General features: G+C 48.2%; 1 long non-coding RNA gene across 1 annotated transcript in view; it reads right to left on the reverse strand.

Annotated features, from left to right (window-relative positions):
- Positions 1-786: 786 nt before the first annotated feature.
- The window catches only part of LOC147732375 (uncharacterized), an 85,549-nt gene continuing 70,251 nt past the window's right edge, over positions 787-16,084 (reverse strand). The window contains exon 3 of the long non-coding RNA XR_015308463.1: positions 787-1,982. This is a non-coding gene — a long non-coding RNA (uncharacterized LOC147732375). The remainder of the gene's footprint in view (positions 1,983-16,084) is intronic.

Genomic DNA, 16,084 nt, shown 5'->3' on the forward strand with positions numbered 1-16,084 from the left:
TTGGACATGTTGCCAGTGATGATGAGGGTGAGGGGGATGTATGAACACAGCTCATTAACAACTTCTTCACATGATAGTGAGTATACAGTGATATGTTGCCTATGTTTTGTAATTGGCTGACATATGTAGGTTTTGCAATGTTGCTGCTGAAGTGTGTCTGTTGCTCATTGACAGGCTGCTTGCAGTGATGTGTCCTACTATTAAGTATATACTACCAAACAGTGTTGGGATTGTAACTGTGTTGTGTCCAGGTATCTTGAGCTTAGTGTCTGGCATATGTATTGTAGATGTATGCTGTCATTCAAGTATTCTAATTGTGTTGTATGTCTGTGCTCCACTGTGTCCTATGACTGTTGTTTGGTCATGTGTGACCCCCCAAATCACGTATTCATATTGCAGACTGCAGGCTGCCGTTGTCCTAACCATGATGTGCCACACACCCCTGGACTTATATGGTTTACCAGTTTCTGACTTTGTGCTCACTGTCACGTGAGGTTACCTCCATCTGTTGAGGACTTATGACTTTTGCTGGTGTAATAAACCTGTGCATTACTTTGGAATGTGCTTTGTCTGTGTCCACACATCCAACATTCATTTGCATGCTGTACCTGTGTGGAGATTGCCACAGGCTAAGGATGGGTGTTGTGTACATGCATCCCACTACATTCTCTGTTCAAATGAGTTAGGACGATGAGTTAGATGGGCATGGTAAGTATGTGTTGTATTGACGTAGCGGGAAGTCTACCTCACATGTGTCACATCACCATGACTCACATGACTGTGTTTACATAGCTGTATTAGTTTCCATGCACAGACATATTTTCACAGGTAATCCTCTAAATGATACAAACCAAGTTTCAGGCACAACAGACCCATGTATTGTGTTGTAGTAAATGTATTTACATGCATGTGTTGGAAAGTTATACGCAAGTGAAAGTGCTGTACAGTGCATTAGGAATCCAAAGCTCACAGTGCAGTTGGTAGTGTTGATTGATGACATTTCTAGAGTAAAGTCCACAGTCCTTTGGAACATTGGTCCAACTTAGACCCTCCTTCACATGTGTGGGAGTTCAGCAACAGTCCACAAGGTAAACGCATTGCACATATTGAAGGAAATCTAGAACAGGAAATCACGTCCTTGTGGGTGTGCATGGCCATCTGCCCCTTACTTGTTCTTCTTTGAACGACCCCTCTTCTTCTTTCCAGGGGGACCCTCATGTGCAGGCTGCCGAGGTACAGAGGACTCTCCGCCAGAGTCTAACTCCCTCCCTGTGGCTGTTGGTGATGTAGTGGCAACTGATGTAGTGGGCACACGGGAAGGTATGGTCATGTTGTTGGCTATCTGGTGGAGGCTTGTCAGTATTTCTTTGTGCACCACCGTAAGGTCATATAATTTGTCCATTTTTGACTCTATCCAGGTCATGTGCTGTTGCACCCGGGACATGTGGGAGTCCATTGTGGCATGATGTAAAGCCAGCTGTTATTGCATGTACTTGAGGATCCCCACAACCTGGCCAAATCCTCCAGGGCTTTCCTGGTACGCATCTATGATGCGCCCCAACTGCAGATCTTCCTACAGTCCAGCCCCATCTGAAGGCTGAGGCCTCGCCCTGACCACCCTCACAGCACCCCTACCCACATGGGCAGGACATGCCCTGGCAGGCACGGGCAACACTGGGCCCCTGTCTGTGTTGGAACTGGTGTTGTTGTCCGTCAGCTCCTGGCTCCCCTGTGTACCTGTGACGTCGTTATCCTGTTACCTTGGTCTGTCTGTGTTGGCAGAGGTGATTGAAGTGTTTGCAGATCGTCCAGGAATGGTGGCAGGGTGTGCTGATGTTGCAGCTTCTGGGGCTGGAAGCGGAGCCACACCAGAGGTTCCAGGTCGTTCATCATCGTCCGAAAAGGACATAGAGGGTGCTCCTGCTCATCCAGGGTGTGTGACTGGGATTCCTCTTCTGTTTTTGCTGTGTCCCCAGCATCCCCTGTGGGTGGAAGAGACACACAATGTATGTAATGTTTCTGCACACATCAACGGTTCACACACATTACAGGTGCCACAGCACATCATGATGAGTGCATGTATATTGCATTGTCCTACATTGTCAGAGACAGGTGTCTATTTTGGTTTAGCACAATGTCATTTGATGCTTGAGCATTTTGATGGGCACAAAGAGCTGTGTGCATGGACATCTCATTTCATGATTGTTTGACTGTACATGGGCATTGCTACTCATGTGCCCTCATGTGCCTGACACAGGTGTGTCCCTCCTCTCAACATTAGTACTTTAAGAATGAGATACATGCACTTCCACAGGTGATGTGACTGGGATTCCTCTTCTGTTTTTGCTGTGTCCCCAGCATCCCCTGTGGGTGGAAGAGACACACAATGTATGTAATGTTTCTGCACACATCAACGGTTCACACACATTACAGGTGCCACAGCACATCATGATGAGTGCATGTATATTGCATTGTCCTACATTGTCAGAGACAGGTGTCTATTTTGGTTTAGCACAATGTCATTTGATGCTTGAGCATTTTGATGGGCACAAAGAGCTGTGTGCATGGACATCTCATTTCATGATTGTTTGACTGTACATGGGCATTGCTACTCATGTGCCCTCATGTGCCTGACACAGGTGTGTCCCTCCTCTCAACATTAGTACTTTAAGAATGAGATACATGCACTTCCACAGGTGATGTGTAGCATGTTTGGACGATGTGTGCTGGCATTTGTGCTTGTATTTGTGAGTAATATTGTTGTATCTGAACAACATGGTCACAGTACAGTATGGCTGCATTCACTGTGGAAATACTATTTTGTTCTGTGTGTCCCTAGTTCACATATAATTTCACACATTGGATGGTGTTGTCCGTAGCTAATGATGTTGAGGCAGAGTTCTGTGCGTGGTGATGTCATTTATGTGGTCAATGTCATCCATGGCAAAACGCAGACTATCCCATACTCATGAGAGTGAGTGCCAGGGGTTTGTGTGTTTGACTTATGCTGCTGTGAGTTGTATACCTACTCCTACCCAGGCCAGGTTACTCCTTGTGTTGCAAGTGACAATGACAGTGAGGGTAGTGTTGTGTGAGGGATGCAATCAATGCTGCACGATGTAGGAGTGGAATGCAGATCACTACAGTGCTTTGTGTAAATGACACCTTGCTACGGTGTCAGCTATGTTGTTGTGGCCATTCCATTCACTGTCATGTGTCACCTGTGAATGGTGTGTTCGTGGTTTGGGGTGTGGATTTTGGTATGTGCTCTGGTTGCACCTCCCCAATTGTCATAGAGGGCACAAACCTTCACAGCCAGACCAGGGGGCACCCCTGTCATACTGCAGGCCCAGACAGTGAGAGGATACATACAGTTGCAAAGGCTGTCAGTGTGAAGGGAGTTGAGGGGGCAAATGCATAGGTGGGAATTGCAGCCAATTCATACATCTGGCCCATGTGTCAGACATCTTGCCAGGGCATTTACTTGTTGTGTGAGTGGTCCCAAGGGGTGTACTTGTTCCTGCTGTGAAGGTGTGTATATTAGCGGGATTGCTGGTATTTGGTGTACTTGCAGGCCCTCCTTCTCCCACAGAGGCCAGCTAATCCCCTCTGTAGGATGCTACCATTGCAGAGAGTACAAGTTAAAGTTCTGGGTGTCAGGCAGTAGTGTCCTGGTGTCTGTTGGCGCACAGCCCCCACCAGGCCCTTGTTCTCCCCATAGCAGGGCCTAGTGTCAGCCATATTGTCAGTACTTTTCCACTACCACTGAGGTGAACATGGTTCAGGGTGGGCTTGATGGACTTTGTGGGAGGGGGTCTGGTGTCTGTGACTACAACTCCCATAAAGCTTTTGGCTACACCCATCCTCCCAGCATACCCGACCTTCCTTCCTGTGACTCAGCTTCCTTGTGAGGTGGTGTAACAGTGCTGGCAAGATGGCTGACAGTGGTGTCCTGGTGTATGTTGGTGCACAACCCCCACCAGGCCCTTGTACTCCCCATAGCAGGGCCCAGTGTCAGCCATATTGTCAGTACTTTTCCACTCCCTGTGAGGTGAACATGGTTCAGAGTGGGCTTGATGGACCATGTGGGAGGGGGTCTGGTGTCTGTGACTACAACTCCCATCAAGCTTTTGGTGACACCCACCCTCCCAGCAGACCCGATCTTCCTTCCTGTAACTCAGCTTCCCTGTGACATGGTGTGACAGGTTTGGCAAGATGGCTGACAGTGTTTGTTGGTGTTTAGTTCTAATACCTTGCTGTATTTGTTGTTATGTTTTTACATGTTAGGACCTAGTTCTATATTACTCGGAGAAAGCAGCTATTTGGGCCTTAATGTAGGTGGAGTTGTGGGTGTGCCTTTGTTCATGATTTTTTTCTTATTTCTTTATTTTTTTTTATTTTTTTTTTTTAAACCTTTATTTACGAATGCACAATACACAGCGTCTGCCTACAACCCCGCAGGGCCGGCCGCTATGACAGAAACAGGCTGAGTGAAAAGTAGATTATGAGACAGTACGTTGCTAAAGCAATCTCTCAAGTCCACATTATCGGTTAGAGCATAGCATCATACAAATAGGATAAGAAAGGTTTAATTTTATGTTTTTGTCGAAAAGAACAACAACACACAAACACATGGTATCATAGTGGCAAGGGTCGCTGGAGGTGGGGGGAGAAAGTGACTTAGTAAAGAAGGACACATGGCAAGGGGGGGGTGAGCACGAGAGGGAAAACAAAGCATGTAGTGAAATTGGAGGAGGAACGTAAATCATGGAGAGGAGGGGAGAGGGACCTCATAGTCAAGCGGAGGAGAACAGATATCTCCGCGATAAGTATTCCACTGAGCCCAGACTCTGGACCACTTCCCTGGACGCCCCCGAGCCTCATACACCGTCTTCTCTCGGAACATGGACCAGTCCATGTTCTCTTTCCAGGCACTGAGCAATGGTAATCTAGGGGAGCCCCAGAGCTGCGCGATGTCTCTCTTTGCGACCATGTTGCCCAGGGTAACCCAAAGTGTCTGGGCAGCATTACAATCAGACGGTTCCCACACATTTAACAGACAACGTCGTGCTTCGGGAAGGAGTGGGATCCCAGTGACACGACTCATAACATCATGCACCCTGGACCAATAAGCTGCAATCATCGGGCATTCCCACAGAACATGAAGAAAGGTACCATCCATCCCACACCCACGCCTGCATCGTCCATCCGAAACCAAACCCATTCGCACCAGACGCACTCCAGTCAGGTACACTCGGTGGAGGATCTTCAACTGGACAAAGCGAAGCCGAGCCGGAATAGCCACCTCCTTAGGGGAGGACACAGCTGACTGCCAGTCCTCGTCATCTAATTCGAGTCCGTCAGCCGTCCAGGAAGCCCGGAGCTTCTCAAGTTGGTCAGCCCTGTTGTTAATAAGCTTTTTGTAGATTAAGGAGATGGTACTATCGGGGACGTGGCCGTCTAGAACTCGATCCTCCAAAGGGGAGGACTGCGGAATGTCGGTACCAGATGGAAAGACGGAAGACAAGGCATGCCTCACCTGCATATACCGGAAGTGCTCTCTATCATCGAGCCGGTATTCCAGTTTCAATAACTCAAAGGATTTAACCGCGCCCCGTGCCCATAGATCCTCCACCGTGCTGATCCCAATCATGTCCCATTTCTCAAATCCTTTCGTCTTCCACAGGTTGCCCAACCGTTCCGAATCATACAGTGGCGTCATACGTGTCAGCCTACCACCCCAGCCCGTGGCCACGGTAGCGTCCCTCCATGCCCGCACTGCACATTTTGTCGGGCCCGTAAGGAGTCGAAAGGGTGCCTTTGAATACAGAGCCCTATTAAAATTGCCACCGGGTAACAACAGTTTATCCAAGGCAAAGGCGGGAGCGGGCTCCGGAGCGTAGGTCGCATGGTTGATAGCACTCAGGTGCGAGGCCCAGTAATACCGTCTAATATCCGGCAACGCAATACCACCATCATACCAGGAGAGCGTGAGCTTGGACAAAGCAATGCGGGCACGGCCATCCCAAATCAGTTGTCGCTGTAAACTCTCAACTTCGCGGAAGTAGCGAGCTGGGACAGGGTCGAAAAAATTTTGCAGGGCGTAAAGAAATCGGGGGAGCGACATCATTTTAAAGAGTGCCGCTCGGCCCAATGGGGATAATGGCAAATCGCGCCACCGTCGAACGTCTTGCTTAAGTCTACGGAGCGGAGCATACAAGTTTCGCTCGTAGCAGACCGAGGAGGTCATGGATACATAGATCCCCAAATACTTAAAGCCGTCGGTCGCCACCAGAATGGGAAACCTGCGGGGTAGAGGCGGCAGAGTCCCAGCTATGACGTAGACACAGGACTTGGTCCAGTTGATGATAAGTCCCGAGTTCTTACCGAAGGACGTGAGAACGTCGAAGAGAACGTTAAGCGACTCCTGAGGGGAAGTGAGATAAAGGAGGATATCATCCGCGTACAAGGAGACACGATCCTCGAGGTCTGGGGACCATCTGATCCCTTTAATAGAGGGTTCCCACCGAAGCCATGCGGCAAGGGGCTCGAGCGCCAATGCGAATAGAAGCGGGGAGAGCGGACAGCCCTGGCGCGTGCCACGGCCTAAGGGGAAGGGGTCCGAGCATCTACCATTTACCGTGACCTGAGCCAGTGGCCGTTCGTAAAGGAGCTTGACCCATGCGATGAAATTAGGGCCAAAGCCAAATTTAGCGAGGGCCGCCCATAGGTAGGGCCATTCGATAGTGTCAAAAGCCATTGTGGCGTCCAGGGAAGCGACCACTGCCGGCTCAGCGAGAATTGAAGCTCTCGCGAGAACGCTATGGAGCCTACGCAGATTAAGGGCAGTGTTCCTATGGGGGATGAAACCGGATTGATCCGGGTGGATCAGGTCGCAAATCACCTTAAGCAACCGATTGGCCAGTACCTTGGCAAGGATTTTGGGTTCCGCGTTAAGGAGAGAAATGGGGCGGTATGAGGCGCAGCGGTCACGAGGTTTGCCGTCCTTATAAATGACTACTATGGTAGCGAGGCGCTGCTCAAGGGGGAGGCATCCAGCCTCAACCGCCTCGAGAAACATGTGACGCAGGTGGGCGGCCATCTTGTCCGGACAAAGTTTATAGAGTTCAATGGGGAGTCCATTGGGGCCCATCGCCTTTCCCGAGCGCAAGGATCGGATAGCGAGGGCAATCTCATCAACAGTAAAAGGGGCCTCCAGGGCAAGACCATCCTCATCCTAAACAGTGGGTAGGGCAATGTCTCGCAATAGTAGCCTGGAGTCGGCCTCATCACGATCACTAACAGGCGTGTAAACCTTCCGGAAGTGGTCCACAAAGCATTCAACAATTTCACCCGGATCAGAGACACTCTCACCAGATTCACGAACAATGGCAGGTACAACACGACTCGCTCGTTCAGCCTTATCCAGCCACGCAAGGAGCTTGCTAGCCTTGTCACCCACATCATACAGTCGGCCTAGTTGATTCGCTCGCATCAGTTTAGCAGCATCCGTGACACAGGCTTTATAGTCTGCTTGCTTCAATTCCAGAGTGTGCAGCAGTGCAGGCGTGTCATTCCCACCCAACTCACTTTCAAGCGCAGTAATCTCGGTTTCGAGAGCCAAAACAGCCTCCCTCTTTACCCTACGCTCTGCAGCAATGAATGATAGGGCGGAGCCCCTAATAACCGTCTTGAAGGCCTCCCAAAGAACCGTGGGGGAAGTGACCGAGCCCACATTCTCATTGAAGTAGCAATCAATCGCCTTGACCAAATCTGAGCGGAGCCGGGGGTTCCGGAAATGCCAGGGAGGAATCGGGGGGACCCTGTTGCCAAGTAGACCACCCACAGAAATCGTAATCAGCAAGGGGGAGTGGTCCGAGATACCCCGGGGAAGATGTCGTACCTCCCGAACAGTGGACAGAGTGGAGGCTAACATAAAAAAATAATCGATACGGGAGAGGCTGCCATGTGCACCAGAGTGAAAAGTGTAGTGTTGGAGTGTGGGGTGTAGTGAGCGCCAGACATCTACCAATCCAAAAGTATCAGCCATCTCACTGAGCCACATCTGGGACGGCAACAATACCCTAGGGGGAAGTCGATCACATTCACCGGACATAACAGAATTGAAGTCCCCGCCCAGGATTAACAATCCATCCGGAAGCCCAAGGAGAGTCCTGCCAAGATCGGCATACGTGGTAGCCTGCAGTCCCGGGGGGATATAGACAACAACAAACACGATCTGTTTACCCTCCCACCTCCCAGAAACAGCAGCATACCTCCCACGGTCGTCAAGGATAACCTCGTCAATAGCAAGGGAAGACTTTACCATGATACCCACGCCCCGGGACCCCGAAGTGAAACCCGCATGTGCCACCAGGCGATAACCCCGGCGGTCTAGGGCCTTGCAAGCGTTTCCAATTAAGTGGGTCTCCTGAAGGAATACAACATCTGGGGTATGGCGCCTCAAGAATTGCAGTACAATGCCCCGCTTGATCCTATCACCCAATCCGTTTACGTTCCAAGATAGAACCCGCATTTCACCCCCCCCCCATTGCGACAAAGACATTCCACCCCCACCCCCCTGCACAACCCAAAGTTCAGAGGAATTGCAAAATGTGAAATACCATGGGAACAGAGACAGAACAAACTAAACGAAACACAACCCAGTCCCCAGAAACCAACCCCCAAACAGAAACCCGTTACAACACCCCCCTCCCTGCACCCCTGCTGACTAAAAAGCCACCCCCAACTGCAGTGTGCCTGTCGCCCCATCTTATCTACACAAAGAACCCCCCGAGGAGGAAGGGAGAAATCACCCGTTCCCGCACCGCCACGGGCAGTACCATAAAGCACAAAGTTAATTTACACAGTACAATACGTAGTCTCAATCAGAACCTCCGGGGCCCCATATTACTCCTGGGCCGTTGCACCACCTTCCGCACCACCAGGGCCTCCGCTCCCAGAGTCATCTGCCGGCAACGAGTCCAACCAGTCGGCAGCACGGTCAGGCTGATCAAAAAAGTAGGCACGTTCTCGAAATTCAATCCGTAGTCGGGCCGGAAACAGCATGGCGTATTTCAGTCCCCGATCTCTCAAGCGACGCTTCACTCCAAGGAAACCTGATCTTTGTCGCTGCACTTGGGGAGTGAAATCAGGATAGATGGAGACAGAGTTATTGTCGTATTTCAACGGGCCGTGTTTACGGGCGGCCTGGAGGATAGCGTCCCTGTCCCGGTAGTGGAAGAGTCTTGCAATGATAGGCCTCGGTGGGCTTCCTGGTTTCACTTGTCCTCCTGGAAAACGATAGGCGCGCTCTACGGCAAAGAACTTACTGAGTCCTGCCGGAGCAAGTTTAGCAACAATAAGTTCCTCGACCAACAAGTCGATCGATGCAGCACCATCACATTCCGGCACTCCGACTAGGCGTATGTTGTTCCGCCTGGCCCTGTTGTCATAGTCCTCCATACGCTTGAGCAGCAGATCGTGCGAGGCACGCAGATTACCAATCTCAGACTGCGCCTCCGCCATATCCGTCACCAGACTCGACGCTTTAAGATCTAGAGCCTTCACCCGCTCATTTGTTTTGGCTAAGTCGGCCCGAATAAGAGTTACATCCACAGCCACCGTGTCTATTTTGGACACTACGGCTTCGAATTGCTGACTCATATCGGCCTTAAGTCCAGAGATGGCAGCCAACAGATCTTGGAGCGATACTTCCGAAGAAGACGGCATGTCCGTTTGAGGTCCTTCAGCACCCACGCTTGTGACACCGGGGGAGCCTCTCGGCTGGGTGTAGCGTTCGATCATATTGGACTGGATCGATCCCCCCCGGGTCGCAGCCTTCCTGCGTTTTTCGGCCTCCGCTTTTGTTGCCATGTCGCATTCAATGTTGGCCGAGTAGCCAGGAGAAGCGGAGAGAAGGAGGAAAAATCCAGAAACTCCGACGTGCAAGTGAAGTGGGAGTATCGCGTCCTCCTTGCCAGTCCTATGGAGGAAAGTGTGGACTGTGAGGGCAGCAGGCGAAGGCAGAGTAGGAGGAGACAGGAACAATGAGGCTAGAAACCGAAAGTGAAAGCAGTACCCCTCCGGTGGGCCAGATGCCAGGCAGCCGCTGTTGTTGAATTACGGGTCGGCCACAGTAGGTAGCCGAGTCCCCGGTCGCGCCCGTGGGCAGGCCAAAAAGTTGCAGATGACAGAAAAATGGTCCCCAGGGTCCGATTTCGACCAAAAAAGGATCGTTAGCATCAGTGAAGATAGCGCTGCAAAAGCCCGTCAAAATGATCAGGATAAGTGAAGGATAGATAAAGAAGGGCGGCGCGGGTCTCGGGAGCTCTCTGCTCACGCGACCATCTTGGATGCCCGCGTAGCTCCTCCCCTCTTATTTCTTTATTGATTTGGACATTGCTTGTTTGATTCTTTTTCTCAGGATTTAAACGTATGTTTTGTTGTGCAGGATGGAAACATTCAGTTGACTGGGAATGAAGCTGACAGCGGCAATCGAGAGGTACTCCGAGTCTGTCTCACTCACAATGTGTTCTAATGCAGCATTTGAGTACGCGTCGGTCACGACGGCCTGTTTTCAATGGTAGTCACTGTTTCCTGTACGTCTCATTCTTCCGGATTGTGCTCCTTGCAAGTCGTTTTCATTTTGCATGAATTGCATCGTACTTGTAGTCTCGTACGGAGCGTGTATGTGTCTTTCTGGTCCAATCCGTTCCATTTATGGGCGCCACTGTTTACCGTGCGGCTCGGGCGTGCGGATTGCACTATGTGAGATTTGTTTGGAAATCACACGCATAGCATCGTACTCGTACGGTCGTATGGAGTGTGGACGTATGGGTCGGACTCCAGTCCCAGTATGTGTCGGTCTGTACTTTTTTACATCCGAATCGGGCCCTCAGAATTAGATTTCCTAGGGAGGGATGGCAATCGGGTCTCTGACGCTTCAAGTAAAGCACTGAAAAAAATAAAATTTCTAGGCCTTTTGTATTAATGTGTACGATCACTAGGTGGCCACATAAGGCTGCTGCATTACCCTGCCCAGTGGAAGTACAGGCCATGATCTAAAGCATTGTGTGTGGGCTACGATTGTGTCAGTTTCAATGGCATTGCTTGGACAATGATGATCTGATGAAGTGCTTGCTTGATGGAGAGAACTGATCAAACTGCAACACAAAACAAGCCGAAAGACTTCCAGACATGTGTGCAACAACTTCCAATTGGCCTCCTCATTTCCTGCTCTTGGCATGATCTCATGGTTTTACAATAGCAGACTGATGTTTCTCTGTTGCCCTAGGTTAAGCAGTTGAATCGAGGCATCAATAGTATATCTTCAATTATTTTTACTAAGTGGTTTTTATACCATGCTTCAATTCTGTTATCTCACTATTAAAATTCATCCCGTCCTTCAATCTAATTATTTACAAGTTTGTTGACGCTGCATGGATCACCTTCAGGCTGGAGAAACCACAGAAACTGGAAAGGCAGGGGCTAAACAAATGCTTCCTGACCATCGACCAATGGATTCCAAGGAACCATTAGGAACTGAAGTTATCCAAAACAAGAATACAACCATCTGACCCAAGGATTTCGGCGCATGAACAGTGACATCTGAGGAAGTAAGAAATATAGGAGTGATCATGGACTCTGATCTATCATTACTGCTCCAAGTGAATCAAGTCACAAGGACACTTTTCACACCTTGTGAGCTCTTCGACACATCAACCACTAGCTGGGTTTCCCACAGAAGCTGCAGGCTATCATCACCCTTGACCTGTTTTACCTAGACTACCACAAGTGGACATACCAATGGACTCCTCTCTTTCTGCTTTAAATATGTCAATTAATCAAAAATACAGCTGTAGGATAAGTACCATGCCTTTGTTGGCTTTACCACATGACACCAGACTTTCATGCTCTACATAAGTTGCCTATGGCAAGACCGTCTTCCTTCAAGACACTCGGCATTACCCACAGGGCCAACTATAGCACAGGTTCAAATAGCATTTAAGTACAACTTTAAATTCAAAGAAAAGGACATTTCCTCTATTTGGCAACTGACCTTGGGATCAAAAACTAAAAGAAAATGTGCATCAGCAGAATCTCCTTCTCTGTACTGAAAGATGAAGTATGGAATCTCCTCACAACAAAGACAATAAGCAACTAAGGCCACTTGGGGGTTTACAAAGGTAATAAAGGCCTGGCTCTCACCAATAAGGAGATAAAGGAACACATGAATTAAAAGCCAGAACCAATCTCATCCAGAAGGAGAGTATGGACAACAGATGTATCAGCACCATACCCACCAAATACCAGAACCACTTACTGCCTTAGGATGGGCAGGTATGATTACATGTGCATCCTTCGCTCCCTCTACTTTGCTCCACTCTATGCATAAGCTACACAATTGCTGGAACACACTAAAGCAAGCAGCTACTCTTAGCGCATGATACCAAAACACTTTGCATAATCACAAACCACAATTTTGCAACCACACAGATCCTATGCAAATGCATCCTAGGCCTCAATCAATCTGAGGGAGATATGAAATGTTAGAGCACCACTTCTGGTCATCAAACTTGGAACATTGGCATACCCCACAATGGTCACACCACAAATCCACCTCATTCCAATCAAGCAGGAGAGTGCAGAGAAACATGCTAAGCATCCAACAAGTCACTTACGGGTGTCATCAAGGAAATGAAATGCTTATAAAAGCAACTACAATGCAATACCACACTTCTGACATTTTAGGTGTTGTGGATAAGAAATTAACAATACTCAAATTAGTGTCTTAAAAAAAATGGACATCTGAGTTGGCATTGCAGTCATTTAAACTTGTAACCTTCAAATTAGTATTTATTTATTGCATTGTCTTGGGGTAAAATGTGTTAATGGTAATAAGGACATGCTGGACCGTCTTAACTCATAGTGAGGAAGAGGCTACAAATTCTACAGATTATGGGTACCACATAAAAGCTGAGAGGATGGAGAAAGTGTGTTGCACTCCTGTGACCTAGGTTCTTGACATGATCCTTGTCCGTTTCTCATTAATTTAATCTGTGTTTTCACCCTATTGTTTTTCCTTTTTGTTCCCATTTTCTATTCCTCATTCTTTCATATTTGTCACACGAGTGTTCTCTCCATCCACTTGGCACACTCTTCAATATATTTTGGTTTCTCTCTCTGGTATTCCTGCTCTCACTCCTGCTCCCCACCGCTTCCCTCTTTGTTTCACAGCTCTCGCCTGCCCCCTAACATCTATTGGGTTATCACACTCAAGAATGATTTCTCCTACGTAGCTTGGTTATTCTCTGCTATTTTTTACTCTCCACAACCCCAGTTGGCTCATCTCTTAAGCCTTTCTTGTCTCAGTCATTACTTAGTTTCAGATTGGTCAACCACATGACCTACCTAGCACTTAAATCCTATGCACCTCCACACCAGCTCTCCTCCAGATCCTTCCTCATCAGTAAGGACACAAAGGGAAGGTACTCCCATACCCCATCCAATTCAACTCGTGACATTCTCCACCCCACCCAGACAGGCTTCAGATCAGGCTGTAGCATGGAGTATGCATGGCTGGTAATGACGAGGAACTCCGTTCAATTCTAGACCTAGGTGGTTCAGCAGCAATGATAATGTTGGATCTAAGTGCGGCCTTCAACACTGTATTGCATCCTACCCTCATCTAGGGGATGAGGGAAGTCAGAATCACTGGGAACACCATCAAGTGGCTGGAAGCCTTCCTAGGAAACTGGAGCTTTCAGGTGTGCGAAGGTTCACTTTACTCAACTGTCCATCCTCTACAGTGTGGAGTCCCATAGAGCTCCTTACTGAGCCCAACACTTTTTAATCCGTACATACTCCCCCCTCCCCCCCCAAGCAGAAATAGTATGGTCACACAGTCTTGCCTAAGTGTCATATGCACATGATACACAAATCATCATGGCCCTTAGACCCAATGTCAGACAAACCTCCCTTCAACTTAAGCCATGCCTTAAAAGGTCACAGCCTGGATGTCTGCAAGCTATCTGAAACTCAATGGCAACAAAACTGAGGTACTTGTGGTTGGGAAACACAGGTCGAGATTGCTGGAATTGTCATGGCCAGAACAACTATAAGAATTACTGGAGTCTGCCCAAGCAGTAAAAAGTCTGAGGTTCGAGATAGATAACAAACTCACGATGGAATTACAGGTAAGAGAACATGCAGGATCATGTTTTGGCATCCTGAGAGTACTTGGAAAGTTCTTATATAAGTTACCACAATCCACTGGGATGGTAGTGGTACATGTTCTAATAAACTCATACCTAGACTATGGTAACTCCCTCTACTTAGGGAGTCCAAAATGTCTGATAAAAAGACTCCAAGTGGTTCAGAATGCTGCAGTGAGAGTCCTTCACAAAATACCTAAGCACCAATCTGCCGGACTAGCTCTAGTAGCCCTTCACTGACTTCCGGTTCAAAAGAGAATTCATATCAAGGCTCTTTGAATCGCCCATCGGGCCATCCATTGGAAAGGCCCACTCATCATCTGGAACCAACTTACCTCCTATGTTCCGAGGAAGTCTCTTCGGTCAAGCAGTCAAGGGCTCCTGTCAGTGCCCAAGGATAAAAGAGCGAGAAGCGGCGGATTCTCCTTTGTGTATCTTGCTCCCAAGCTTTGGAACACCTTTCCTGTTTCTCTCAGAAGTCAGCAGTTGGAAGTTTGCATCAGAGAACTTCTTAAAACTGACTTTTTCTGTGGATCTAGCCAAAAGGTTCATGCAGGTATTCCTGAGAGGTTGTTACATTTAGCACTGGAAGTATGATTGGGTAGATATGTGCTATATAGAAACAACTGAGTTGAATTGAATTGTCCCTTTGTCTGTTTCTCGCAAACTGTACTTGGGACGAGTCAGGGCCAAGAAATTGATATTCTTTTCTTTCTTTATGTCCTGATAAACACTGCAAGGAGCCATGCTCTGGTGCTGCGGACAAGGCACACTTTCTTAGTGGAGTTTGCATTTGATTGCTTGCCAGAAAGATATGGACATGGAGAGTCACTTTTGATCTTATGATGGCAGCAGAGTCAGGTTCTGGAGGGAAACATGTTAGGCCTGTCAACCTTATGGTGATCTTCCTCCAAACTTTTTGCCTTACATCTCCATTTTTGCTGATCTTGTTTTTGTTGGCCTTAGAAATCTGTGCACTTTACCACTGTTAACCAGTGCTAAAGTGGGTGTGCTCACTCCCTAAAACATGGTAACATTGGCTTACTCCCAATTGGCAAATTTTATGTACTTTAAAGTCCCTAGTACAGTGGTATTCCCTGTGCCCAGGGCCTGAAATTAAATGCTATTAGTCGCCCTGCAGCACTCATTGTGCCGCCCACTTAAGAAGCCTTCTAAGTATTTCTCAGGTCTGCCATTGCAGCCTGTATGTGTAGTTTTAAACTGCTATTTTGACCTGGCAACATTGTGCCACCCACTTTAGAAGCCATTTAAGCATGTTTAAAGTCTGCCATTGCAGCCTGTATGCGTAGCTTTAAACTTTCATTTAGACCTGGCAAAATAAACATTTTCCAGGCCAATCCTTCCTTTTTTATACATATACGTCACCCCTATGGTAGACCCTAAACAGCCCATAGAGCACGGTGAAGTGTACTTAAAAAGTTGAGCATGAACTTTTAGGCTTTAATTGTCCTGGTTTTGAAAAACTCTTAAATTCATTTTTCACTACTGGGTGCAGGCGGCTGGCCCGGGTTGGATACCCCAACCAGGAACATCGGCTGTGCTGGGGGAGTGTGCACCAGTTTCTGTGGTGCACCAGCCAGATTTGACGCACCATCCAGCAGCTGATGCACTGCTGGGCGGATATCTTGGACTGTGAACAGGACCCGCTCGACCTGCTAGGCATCAAGATTCTCGGGCTCAATCAGTATAAATTATTTGTTTTATTTGTGCTCTACAATGCAAAAAATAGATTGCGATTAGCATCCTGCTCGCACTCAGAGGAAAGTTACGTTTAGTTTACATTGGAATATTATTATTATGTGATCCATGTAGGAAAGTGGGTTTCTTTTGCAGTAACCCCCCCCCCC

Source organism: Lissotriton vulgaris, chromosome 2_1, assembly GCF_964263255.1.
Source record: "Lissotriton vulgaris chromosome 2_1, aLisVul1.2, whole genome shotgun sequence".
Classification (NCBI taxonomy): domain Eukaryota; kingdom Metazoa; phylum Chordata; class Amphibia; order Caudata; family Salamandridae; genus Lissotriton; species Lissotriton vulgaris.